The sequence below is a fragment of the Coenobita brevimanus genome, chromosome 1 (assembly GCF_032717465.1).
Source record: "Coenobita brevimanus isolate Jiangsu-jjx chromosome 1, ASM3271746v2, whole genome shotgun sequence".
Lineage (NCBI taxonomy): Eukaryota > Metazoa > Arthropoda > Malacostraca > Decapoda > Coenobitidae > Coenobita > Coenobita brevimanus.
The window spans coordinates 12,478,604-12,492,583 of record NC_136954.1 but is presented as its reverse complement, the minus strand read 5'-3'; the positions used below and the strand labels follow the sequence as shown (position 1 = coordinate 12,492,583).

The window sequence follows — 13,980 nt, the reverse complement described above, 5'->3', positions numbered from 1 at the left end:
GTATTCAGTAAACACGGCGATGTAAAGTCAGCATCAAAAGTCCTGTCGCCTCCCCTGGCTCTCTCTCCACAAACTTAGAAAATCAGTGCTGTGGACCTGCAGCAATCGTTACCGAAGACGCTGATGTGAGGCCAAGTGAAGCTCTTAGTGTCGGTTGCCACGGATTCTGATTGTCAAAGTGCTTGGAGAGAAAAGCTGGAAAGGTGACAGGACTTTGGATGCCCACTGTATAATAAGGAGCCAAAAGGTAGAAGTCTGTAATTACTAGAAGACCAACCTCAGTCCTTGTGCCGGCGGTGAAGGAAATTTATTTATTTTTGTGAGATGGAAATGTCTAAGCAGAGGAGAAATTTGAAAGTCTTACAGTAAATTAACTTGTGGAAGAATTATACCCATATTTTGAATGTTGCATAATGGGATGATAAAACAGTTTCGGCCTGACTTGGATAAAGATACTTCATGAAAAATGACGGAACGTGTGCATTTTTACAAACAGGGTGGGTATGAAGGAGATGGAAGGGGTGGCATGTCTGAAGAGGATAGACGGTAGGGTGAAACTGTTTTATTTGCCTTCATAATAGCTTTTCCAGAATTTTGGTATAATTATCCCAACTGAACGCTGTACTGCTGTGTAATATAAAGACAAAAAGTAGTATCGGTATGTATAATGATAGGTTAAGTTATGGTTACGTGTCAGATCTGTGTGGTAATTGGCGCGTTCCTTTGGGAGATTGATCTACGGAATCGCCTGCCGGACTAGGTTACAGTTCAGTACAATGACACACAACCTTGTATCTCATGTAACAGGAATGCAAAGTTTTTCCCCTTTGGAACTGTGTAGGACACACACACACACACACACACACACACACACACACACACACACACACAGAGCTAAGTATGACTTTGAGTTGAGATCTGTGAACCTCTGCCTCAGAAGTCACACGGATTTGTCGAGAGAGAGAGAGAGAGAGAGAGAGAGAGAGAGAGAGAGATAAATTCTCTTGCTCTCCTTTAAGAACTCCTCCATCTCACACAGAGAGAAGAGAAGAGAGGAGGAGAGAATAGAATTTAATGTTAAATTTCTTCTCACCCTTCTAAGGTTTTCTCCTCCTCCTCGTCCTGTGCCCATATCGTTTTCCTGCCTGTGTAATGGCACAGTCGTCTAGCCTTGTCTTATTACCGTTCTTGTCAGGCTCTTTAGATCCTAATTAAGGTGCTCTAGTACTCGTTCACCACGCCCCTTCCTCATCTTCACCTCTCCCCAGCCTCCAGCCTCATTGTGGGCTTCTGTATTTCCCTTCACTACTCATTTTACACACACACACACACACACACACACACACACACACACACACACACACACACACACACACACACACACACTCTCTCTCTCTCTCTCTCTCATCCGCCCGTCTGTCAGATTATTTTTTATATATACTACTTTGCTCAAAATTCACTTCAGCCCTGTCAGATCCCTAGATGACTAATTTGTCTTGCTTCAAACAGACAACTATAATCATCGTTGGTATGGCGTCTCGTGGTCTCTATACTCTATTTACCTTAACTTGGCCCAGACTTTCGTCCATTTGCAACTGTTTCATGTAGCTCAGTGGATCATAAAGACGATGCTATAGCACTGCATCCTGTCCGTAGCACGTCTTCCCTTCTAGCATTGTATTCTGTTGTTCATCAATCGTTGCAGCTCATCAGTGAAGATGAGGGATTGATATTGCAGGTCAGGTTAGAATAAAATAATCGTTAACCATTTGGAAGGCAGTGGGTTCCCTGACCAGAATAAAATTGACGGTAGCCAGACTAACATGCAGCTGCAGCAGCATACAGTAAAAGATACATTCTGAAATACTTCCATACTGTATCATCATTTTCTCTGTATCAAGCACTTGTGTATCATCAAGCCCTTTGTATGTAGCACCTTATGTTTTATCATTTCCTCTATCAAACCCTTATACCGCATCATTTTCTCTGCATCAGACATCTTTATACTGTATCATTATTTCCTCTGTCAAACACCTTACAAGCAACCTTATTTCCCATGTATTAAACACCTGTATACTGTATCATTTCCTCTGTATCAAACACCTGTATACTGTATCATTTCCTCTGTATCAAACACCTGTATACTGTATCATTTCCTCTGTATCAAACACCTGTATACTGTATCATTTCCTCTGTATCAAACACCTGTATACTGTATCATTTTCTCTGTATCAAACACCTGTATACTGTATCATTTCCTCCGTATCAAACACCTGTATACTGTATCATTTCCTCCGTATCAAACACCTGTATACTGTATCATTTCCTCCGTATCAAACACCTGTATACTGTATCATTTCCTCTGTTTCAAGCATCTCTACCATCATTTCTTCTTGGTCTTAGTCTCTGCCTTTGTCCACAACTCCTTCTTAAACTAAAAGCCAGAATTATTCCTATTTTCCCTTATATCTCACCACCCTACACACAGACACTTAGCCCGATATATTTCTTGACTCAGCCTCCCTCCTTCCTTTTCCTCATGCTCTTCAAAAAATTTTTCCCCAAACAACAGCTACGTCTCTCCTCATGTCCTTCTTTTCTCCCGCTTTCCTTCCTTCCCTTTATCTTCCATCTTCCTCCTTTCCATCTCTGAAGCTTCTTTTTTCTTTCCTTCCACTTCTCCACCTCTTCCTGCCATCTCTTCCACTTCGTCTTTTATCTGTTCCACATCTTCATCCCTGCCCTCCTACGCACCCTCTACCATCTCTCCCCCTCGCTCTTCCTTCTTCCACCATATTCCTTCATATTCCTTCCATCTCTCCGCTTTCTTTTTTTCAGTGCCTTTAAAATGTTTTCCCTACCTCCAGTCTCATATCTCCATTTTCCTCCCATCTCTCCTCTCTTCCATGTCTTCGCTCTCCCTCCATCTTTCCACCTCCCTTTTTCCTCCCTTCTATCTCTAAACCGTCCTCTCTCTCTTCTATCTCTCTACCTTCATTTCTTCCTTTCTATCTACAGTATTCACTTCTCTTGAATCTCCATCTCCCTCTTTCCTTCCATCCATCTCTTCACCTCCCTCATTCCTTCCTTTTGTCTCTTAACCCCCTCTTTCCTTCCTTATGTCTCTCCATCTCCTTCTTCCCTTCCTTCCGTCTCTCACCCTCCATTTTTCTTCCCTCCGCCCCTCCACCTCCCTCTCTCCCTCCTTCCGTCTCTTCATCTCCCTCATTCCTTCCTACCATCTTTCCACCTTCCTCTTTCCTTCCTTCCGTCTCTCCACTACCCCCTTTCTTACATTCCACCTCTTCACCTTTTCATCTTTTTCTCCATCCTCCTTTCTCTCCACTTTTCCGTCCTCTTCAGCTTCCTCTTTTCTCCATTTCTCCACCTCGTTGTTCCTTACTCTCTCGTCCATGTCCCTTTTCTCCCCCTATCCATCTCTCCATCCCACTCTTCCTCCCTCTTCTCTCCTCTCCTTCTCTCCACCACTACCTTTTCCAAATCTCCACTTTCCTTCATTCTGTCTGTCTTCTGTCCGTCTCATCACCTCCCTCTTTCTTCCATTCCATCTCTCCTCTTTCCCACCACCTTCTGGTATACTTGTTTTCCTCTTTTATTTTTTCCTCTTTCGCTCTTACTTCCACATTTTCTCACATATTTTCTTACATTTTCTCTAATCTAATGCGTTGTCTTTCTACATTCTGCTTCATTTTACTTATTCTTTTCTTCCTTTACCTTTGTCTGGTCTCCGTTCTATCGTTGTTGTTTTTATTCTTTACCTTGCCTTCTCGTTCAGTTCATTCTGTTTCACTTTGACTCTATTGGTCCTGAAAAATCTACTATTACGATCCAGGTAACGCCAAAATTTTTTTGTTTTGTTTTGTTTTAATGAGTCCTAGGAGCCTGAGTCTTACCGGCTAACATTCTCTCCTGGTCTCTCGTGTATTCTCCTCAATTTCACTATCTTCTCTTTGCTCTCTGTTCTCCTTGGTAATTTTTCACATCTGTTTTCTTATTCTTCTTGCCTCATTTTCATTTTTCTTCTTTTTTTTGGGGGGCTATCTTTCTGTCTGCTTTTCTCTTATAACCTCATTATGCTCTCTCTCTCTCTCTCTCTCTCTCTCTCTCTCTCTCTCTCTCTCTCTCTCTCTCTCTCTCTCCTCCTCCTCCTTCTCCTCCTCCTCCTCCTCTTCCTCCTCCTCCTGCTCCTCCTTCTCCTCCTCTTCCTCCTCCTCCTGCTCCTCCTCCTCCTCCTCCTCCTTATTGAAGTTTTCAAAATCATGAAGGGATATGACAACTTAGACATGAATAAATATTTTGATATAAACCGAGTCAAACCAGAAGTAATGGCTGCAAAATTGTGGGAAAGCGTTTCCAATCCCATGAAGCAAAATACTTCTTCTTTAACAGAGGTGTAAATATCTGGAACAGATTACCCTCAGATACCGTGAACAGTATCTCAATTGAGACATTCAAAAACAAAATAGACAAGTATTTGCACGAGAATCCTCAGCTGATTCTTTTTGTGTCCGAGTAACTTTCTTTTATAGCTACGTGTAAGTTCATTCCCCTTTTGTCTACAAGACACCCTTTAAACAATGTACCCGTACATAGTGTCGCGTCACGTCATTATATATTTTTCAATTTGTTCGATGCAAATAAAGTAATATAAGCACAGATTAGGATCTGCACAGATAACCCTGAGTTAACGGTCACTACTATTACTTTCGACCTGTGATGGGCTGTGGATCACTGAGGGTCCCTGTTAGTCAAGTGACCACCATCGGGATTTTTTTTAATGTACCAGGGGTCACTGCATCAGGACGAAACTTGTGTACTTGTCCCACATGGGAGAGTTCCTTGTCTCAGTGGATTGAACGGAGCTAGGGCCTGATTGACTGCTGCCTATCTAAAAAGCGCCAGGCAAAGCTGCCGCACCACCCCTAAACATCCACTCTGTGCCTTGCACATCTACACTGTGCACTGTGCAGCCCCCTTTTATCTAAGACACCCGTCGTATATATTTCAATCTCCCCAATGTAAAGAAAGCAATATAAGCACAGATTAGGATCTGCACAGATAACCCTGAGTTAATGGTCATTATCTCACTTTCGATCTGTGATGGACTGTGAATCACTGAGGGTCCCTGTTAGTCAAGTGACCACCATCAGGATTTTTTTTAATGTACCAGGGGTCACTGCTTCAGGATGAAACTTGTGTACTTGTCCCACATGGGAGAGTTCCTTGTCTCAGTGGATTGAACGGAGCTAGGGCCTGATTGACTGCTGCCTACCTCAAAAGCGTCAGGCAAGGCTGCCGCACCACCCCTAAACATCCACACTGTGCAGTGTGTAGTTTCCACGTTATGTCCACAGACTTCCCATAAACTCAATGTACCGATTTATAATGTCATGCCGTAACTATTAGTTGATTTGATTACTTTCCCTTTCAGGTTACTCAGTCGGGTAGCTTATAGACAAAGTATTATAGAATGTGACTTTTCCTTTCCAGTATTTCCTATGAAATTTCCATGTCAGTTTTTCCATGCTGCATGGTGTTTTTTTCTCACTTTTTCCTGGAGGGTTTGGTGGTGGGGGGAGCCTTCTTGCTTCACTATCATTATCCTTCAGCATGTAGAGTTAGATCTTGTAGTCATAGTTTTCTCTGTAACAGGCAGCCTCGAAAGGACCATAAGGTCTGTTGCTGTTTGCTTTCCTATGTAATCCTCCTCCTCCTCCTCCTCCTGCTCCTCCTCCTCAGTCTCTCCCGCTTCTTTACCATGTTGGCTTTTAATATTTCCCTCCATTATTCTTCCTTTTCCGTTCTCGCATTTGTCTTTCCTGTATAACCATTTCTGCTCATTCTTCCCTGTTTCCTCTTCCTCCTCTCTCTTTGTCGTCTTCCTCTTCCTCTCTCCTCTGTTTCATTTCTCCCATTCTTTCTCTTTCCTACGTACTCGTTCTTTTTCGTGCACAATGCTTCACTTCTTTCGTTTTTCATTTTTTCACTTCTTCCATCATTCCCTTTCCTCCCCTTCCCTACCTCCTCCTCCACTCTGTTTCTCAGTCTTTCTCCTCTTCTGTCCCAAATTTCCCCTAGTCTTTTATTTCCCCACCTCCTTTCCTCTCCCCCAGTCTCCCCGGCCTTCTTTCCTCCCCTCTTTCCTACCTACCCTTCCCCCCTCCCCTTCATTCGTTACAGTGTTTGCTCTCCTTTTCCTTCCTCCTTCCTCCCATCTTTCCTACTTCCTCTTCCCCTCTTTCCCTCATACTTTACACTTTTCTCTCCCTTTCTTCCTCTTTCCTCCCCTTTCCTACCTCCCCTTCCCCCCCTCCCCCTCATTCTTTACAGTGTTTTCACTCCCTTTCTTCCTCATTCCTCTCTTTTTCCCACCTCCTCTTCCTCCCTTTCCTTCATACTTTACCGTTTTCTCTCCCTCCCCTCCCCTCCTTCCTACCTTCTCTTCCCTTCCCTTCTCTGCCTCAATATTTATAGCTTTCTCTCCTGCTCTTCCTCTTTCCTCCCCTCTTTCCTACCTTCTTTTTCTCTCTGTCATTCATTCTTTTCAGTGTTTCTCTCCCTTTCATCCTCCTTTCTCCCCTCTTTCGTTTCTCATCCTCCCTCCTTTCCCCTCATTCATTTTACCTCTTCTCTCTCTCTCTCTTTCCTCCTTCCTCGACTCTTTCTTACCTCCTCCTCTCGTCTCTCCCTCATTCTATATAGTCTCTCCCTCCCACTCCTTCTCTTTTCTCTCTCCCTCCCTCTCCTTCTCTTTTCTCCCTTCCCTCTTTCCTACCTATCCTCATCCCCGGGCCTTTTGTTCCTCTCTTTCTCAGTTTATATGTCTCTCCATCCTTCAGTTTCCTCCCTTCCCTCTTTCTTATCACCTCCTCTTGTCTCTTAGTTTTATAATCTCTCCTTCCCTCTCCTCCTGTTTCCCTCCTCCTTTCCCCTCCTCCTCTTTCCGTCCTCCTTCACTCTCTTCCTCACCCTGCCCGACTTCCTCATCAATATTGCCTTAAAATTTATCACATGATGCTCACCTTCCAAGATCCAATGAGTCGGTGGCTTCTCTAAGGCTTACTTTCCACCACGCACACAGGCCAGTATTCTCGTCGGTTGAGGAAGCTCCTTAACACCTCTTCCAAAGCGATTTATTTTGCTTATTACACCTTGCTATCCTCTTCTGTGTTATTTAAATCATTTTAGTATTACCATGCTCATCATCGATAACGTACAAAATTATACTAACCGTTCGTATCCAAAAAAAAAAAAAAAAAATCGCTACGGAAAAGGTGCTAGGGAGTCTCCTTAAGCGACGGGCCATAGAATACCATTGAAGAAAATACAGATACATATAAGAAAGATCTGATACACATAAGACAGATGCAAAGGGAAGAACTAATGCTTACAAGGCCGATAGAGAGAGAGAAAGAGAGAGAGGGAGAGAGAGAGTACGATCAAGCTAAAAGAGAAGAAGGAGAATGAGTGAGAGTAATGTGAAGAAAGGAAGGAAATAAAAAGACTGAGCGAAAGGAGAGAGAACGAAAGAAGCCAGAAAACAAAAGACGAAAGAAATAAATCTTGGAAGCACAAGAGGAGGTGTTGGATGACAGTAAAAATAGAACTGAAATAAAACTTAGAGAAAAATTATGGAGAAACGTCAAAGAGAAAGCAAATATATACACACTAGATGGACAAGGAAGGAAGCAAGGGAAGAAAATTGAGGGAAAAAGAGGCAACGAATGTGTTAGAGGATGCGATGCAGGAATGGACATAGCAAGAAGGATACGAGAAATAAGGGCAAATTTTAGTTTACGTCTAAATTTGGAGTCTTTATTTTATCTTGCCCTCGCGAAAATTCTCTCTCTCTCTCGCTCTCTGTCTGTCTGTCTGTCTGTCTGTCTGTCTGTCTCTCTCTCTCTCTCTCTCTCTCTCGTGTATGTGTCTATGATTGTATGTGTATTTATGTGTATATATGTGTACAGATAGGTAGGTAGATAGACAGATGGATGTATAACTCCGTATGTCTTCTGTCTCTCTTTCTTTTTATTTCTTATTTTGTATTTTGTGTCAGTCAGTCTGTCATTCCCAGCTACCACAGTCACCATCGCATCACCATCATTATCAACGCCATTATTACTGAAGCACAAAGGCTGTCACCACACCTGTCACCACAGCTGCCTCTGTTATCTTAACTCTCACCATCGACGTAACCCTCACCATTGTTACCATAGCTACCAACAGCATCAACAAAGCTCCCACCATCATACAAATTACAGTTACCATCTTCACCCCAATTACTGTGATCATTCAGTCGGTAAATGGTACGAAGGATCACCACCACCACCATCACCACCACCACCACCACCACCACCATCGTGAACAAGGCAGGGTATGGCCACTACCATTACCATTACAACTAAACCCACCCACCACCACTGCTGCACCGTTACCATGATCCTGCCACCAGTATTGCCTGGCATTATTACAGTCGCCTTTATCAGTAACACCAACGACAATTATCATAACTAATAATTCCTACACCGTGCCTGTTATGTTTACCACTTCACCACCACTACCACTATCGCTACTACCTCCACTGTGGCTGCTACCTCCACCACCACTCCTGCCACTCCCGTCCCACACACTCATAGTAGCAAGGAGCACTACCACAAGTCCATTACCACAACAACCCTTACCCATTAACCACCACTACAACCACCTTTATTCTACAACCACAACTACCACAACTAATAATGTACACACAACCCTTCAAAATCCAAAAATATGTCTACCTTCCCACCTACCACAATCACCACTACCACAACCACAACTACCACACTTACCACTGACAATTAACACCCACTCCTACCATATCCACAGCTGGCACTACCACCAAAACTACCACTACCACCACAACTACCACTACCACCACAACTACCACAACCACTATAAATACCACAAACCACCACAACTACCACAACGAGTTACCAGCATCTCCCAGGCGATCTCTCTCTCTCTCTCTCTCTCTCTCTCTCCTTATCTTTTACATCTAATATCCTCTTCCTTTCTTCACTCCTTCCTCCACTTTCCATTATGTGCTGTTTTATTTCCTCATTTTTACCTCTTCCGTGTTTTCCTTTATATTCTTTCTCTTTGCATTGCCAGACCTTCATGATTATCACCTACTTTTAGTTCTATCCCTTCGCTCTGATATCAATAACTACCTGTGAATTAATATGCTTACCAATCTATCATTTAGCCTATCCACATGTAACTCTCCCGACATGGATATCCTAACTACCTATAAATTCTACTCATAAATCAGTGCATCAAGCTATCTACGTACAATTCAGTTTATATTTATCTACCGTTTCTAATGTCTACCTATTTAACTACGTATTCTGCCTAGTCTCCCTGTATATCCGTCAGGTTATATATTATCTCTGCGCACCTGCATGCTTAATCTTTATAAAATTTTTGGACTTTTTTTCGTTCATTTGTTTCTTCCGTAACATCAGCCATCTCTCTCTCTCACTCTGTCTCTGTCTCTGTCTGTCTGTCTGTCTGTCTGTCTCTCTCTGTCTGTCTGTCTGTCTCTCTCTCTCTCTCTCTCTCTCTCTCTCTCTCTCTCTCTCTCTCTCTCTCTCTCTCTCTCTCGTATCTCATTGTCATTTTAATAGGATTTTCCCTTCAAACAACACAAACGTTCACCCAATTTTCTCAAGAACGTTTATTCGCAAAGAAACATTTGAACAGTCCCCCCACCCAACCAGCATATTTTTTCACCACTGATAAAGAAAGAAGAAAGCAGAAACTTCCCTGTCTGTCATTCTCTTTGATTATTGCAGTAAATTTAAGGTGACTTCCTGTCACGAATCAAACTCGCGACATTTTCCTTTTGTGAGAAACTACGAACTTTAGTGGAAAACTCACTGTGTATCATTCAGTTAACCGTTTCTCTCTCCATTTCGATGGTATACTTTTTTCAAAACATTCGTCACTGTTTCAAAAGTGACCGTTCTAATGCACGTCATTAAGTGCTCTACTGAGCGATATTATTGTTTCTATATTGTTCGCCCTTACTTGCCTCAACCGTTGGCCACGCCTTCTTCCGGCTGGCCTGGGCATCCTACCCCAAACATCGTATTTGAATCAGTCTTTTGTCTGTCGCGACGGAGTGTGGTTCTGTGCTCCAGTAGTGAGAGTGAGAGAGGTCTTCTAGCACCCAGACTCCACTAGACTACAGTTCTCCAGGCTCCCACCCTTCCTTGGTGATACGCTATATTGACCAGTATTTCCTTTTCGTATTTTCCTAGGTTTAAGAGTTTAGCTTCTGAGTGAGCGAGTGAGTGCGATCTCTTTATTTTCCTGGGGATCGGTAAGCCCCGTGTCTTTGGCTTCCTGTAAAAATACGGTGGTAGCCATGACGCTAATTTACTAAGCAAGCCAAAACTGAGTACTGACTGCTGCTTCGCAAACGAATGCTAATAAACACAAGTAAAGAATACAGACACAAGCTAGTGGTGACCAGTCTTATCTAGTTAACTGGCAGAGAATAAAGCAAAAATGCAAATGACTGGGAAGACTCAATAATTAACGCAATGGGTACGGCGACTTCCCAGGAGCGAATAAAATCGTCTGGCGTTACCAAGAATAAAGTACTAAATAGAGTTAAGTACTCTATGGATTAATAAAGCAGAAATTCACTTGCTAAACTGACGGTAAACACCAGTAAGCTTGTGCCTATAAATTTTAATGATAAATACCTAAATATGAACGAGTGAGTATTATCTTGTGAGTAGCTTTAGAGCTAGGAGTTAATATCCTGGAATGAGGTCGCCAATTGTCACGGGGTTTTTAGATAAATACAATATTAAATGATAATGTTCAATAATACTGAAGGGCAGGGACAATGAATTGTCTTGCTACATCAAGCAATGATTATGCCGGCTTGCTTCGCCGATTCTCTCAGAACGAGAATTTATAAACTTTCGCAGTAGTACACAGCAGAGACTAATTACTCACAATTGCTGTTTATTAGTACTGTTAGCCTCTAGAGAAAGTGACTTCACCCGTGACAATAAATAACTAATACTATTAATGATATCAGGTTCTTGCTGATGCGTTAACTCCTAGAAGGCACAACGGATTTTAAGCTTAATACAACAAGACTGGCCTAAGTACCAGTTATGAATAGCAAAGCGTTTATGCAGGCTAGGAGCTATAAGGGAAATAAGCTTAATTATGGAGAAATGAAACACGAGTTTATATTACATTAAGCTCAAAGAAAAAGAACTGTTAAATTTATTGATTACAAAGGAATAAATTTAACGTTACATTTCAAAATGAATTCAAAACAAAGAGATCGTACTCACTCGCTCACTCAGAAGCTAAACTCTTAAACCTAGGAAAATACGAAAAGGAAATATTGGTCAATGTAGCGTATCACCAAGGAAGGGTGGGAGCCTGGAGAACTGTAGTCTAGTGGAGTCTGGGTGCTAGAAGACCTCTCTCACTCTCACTACTGGAGCACAGAACCACACTCCGTCGCGACAGACAAAAGACAGATTCAAATATGATGTTTGGGGTAGGATGCCCAGGCCAGCCGGAAGAAGGCGTGGCCAACGGTTGAGGCAAGTAAGGGCGAACAATATAGAAACAATAATATCGCTCAGTAGAGCACTTAATGACGTGCATTAGAACGGTCACTTTTGAAACAGTGACGAATGTTTTGAAAAAAGTATACCATCGAAATGGAGAGAGAAACGGTTAACTGAACGATACACAGTGAGTTTTCCACTAAAGTTCGTGGTTTCTCACAAAAGGAAAATGTCGCGAGTTTGATTCGTGACACTTCCATCTTGTAACAAAGGTAGGTTTTTGTACCACCTGCCCTTACTAAGATTCTTTAAAAGTGATTATGGATTTTATTTTTTATATTAATACTTTCCATTTCTCGTGTTCTCGATGATCCACAGAGAAACTTGCGATCAGTTCCTTTTCGTAACAAAGATCATTTTTGTATAACCTGCTCTAGCCTAGATTATTATTTATTCAGTAATGTTATTTTAATATTCTGTAATTTTTTAAATCTGCTTATGTCTTCTTCCTAGGAGAAAAAATCTACTTACGAACGAAAAATTAAATTCCCATATCCCCACTTCTTTCTACAACTGGAATATTTAGTTTCGAAAGAAAAATATATCAAGTTCATCCAACCACAGCACTAGTTGTTAATTCATATGTATTTATCATTTCTCCTCTGTGCTATCTCGTTTTCCTCTTCTACATTGTCTGTCATGTATCCTCCTCCTCCTCCTCCTACGCCTACAATCGTTTCCTTCCTTTCCTGCTGCTCACACCAATTATTAGCCTACTGAGGACCCCATCAGTCTAGACATTAATTTCCGGGTCGTACATTTGTTTTCCAGCCCAGTGCCAACTACACAAGAGGTGGAGCCCACCAGCCCTAAGTTAATATCTTGTCAGTGGTGTAAGACTGTTTTCTATGGTTCGTGCTCTCTCTCTCTCTCTCCCTCTCTCTCTCTCTCTACTGTACACACGCACGCACACACACACACACACACACACACACACACACACACACACACACACACACACACACTGGTCTGTATGTAAGGCCGCAGTCCGAGCAGTCGTTTTCCTCAGTCATATATTCTGCTCCCGTCTTTCCAGCCAGAACCTGCTCTGATATGCACCCTCACCTCGTCTCCTCCCTCTCTCCCTCTCTCTTTCCCTCCCCGTTCATATTCACAATTAATTCACATTTCATTCAACTGCTCTGCCAGCCGCCGCCTCCTTCACTCACCTCCTTCCCTCGTCACCGCACATATTCCCTTTATCACACATCACAACTCTGCCATGCAAGCAGTTTCCCCTCCCATACCTCTCTTGCTTCTCTGTTCCGTGTTTGGACTGTGGGTAACTCATGGGTAAAATGCACATTACAAATATCAGCCAGTCCTTTATTGCAATATCAGGAGCGTTGGGTTCAGGGGATAGGTTATTTTTTAAGTCCTGACATTAATGGCCAGTGACCAGTCGCTTGTCCCTGTAAAGCAATATGTGAACAGCAAACCCTACCGTTACCATTCTTCAAACGTAACTCTTTAAGGATCACATGCCGCTGGAGCGCCTTAGTCCACTATTCTGTTTGGGAAGATGTACCAGTGAATCTCATCTTACGTACAACGAAGTGTGGAGGCTACGCTACCCCCTGCCGGTACTTTCAATGGTAGGTGAAAAAAACAACTACTCTTGATGGCATTACGTGATTGAAATACCTCCACTGGAACCCTGTGCCAGTGTCAAGGCAATCACTCGAACTGAGACGTTCTGACTCCCCCCCCCCCTCCTTTGCATCGTCTCTAAGTAGGTCAGCAGTTGTCTTCCTCATCAATGATTGTAAACTAATGATGAGTATTTGTAACACACTCAACATTCAGGCTCCTTTGACCCATTCTCACCTGAATTCAGTCACCTAGTTTCAGCAGGAATTGCTGAAAAAGAATATCTGAATTGCTTAAACGGTGAGAAAAGTAATGGGATGAGTATTAAAACACTCAGGCTCATTACTCACTCTTGGTTGAATAAATCGTCTGGCGTTTGCTGAATCAGAATACGAGAATTATCGACCAAAAAAAAAAAAAAAGATTTATCATAAAAGATATTCGTGTGGGAATGTATTGTCTGCTGACTGGCGTATAATGCTATCATTAAATAAAAAATAACCAAAAAAAAAACAAAAAAAAACGACATGGCCCTGATTGAACACCGCACTTTTAGGTCGGAACATCTCCAGTACTCCATCGCAGCCGACACAAAGCGATGTAATTCAGGTGAGTGAGTCACTGGAGCATGACAAATTGATGCTGTGACATTTACCCTTTCATGATTGTAATATATGTAGTGCAGTATTCCACTCCAGCCACCGCCAAAAGATTAAGGTCCATG

The 13,980-nt window shown here is 42.4% G+C and overlaps 1 protein-coding gene across 1 annotated transcript in view; it reads left to right on the top strand.

Moving 5' to 3' along the window:
* Positions 1-13,980, top strand: part of LOC145414462 (glutamate receptor 1-like) — a 654,998-nt gene that overhangs the window by 204,875 nt on the left and 436,143 nt on the right. The gene's annotated exons all lie outside the window — the stretch shown is intronic.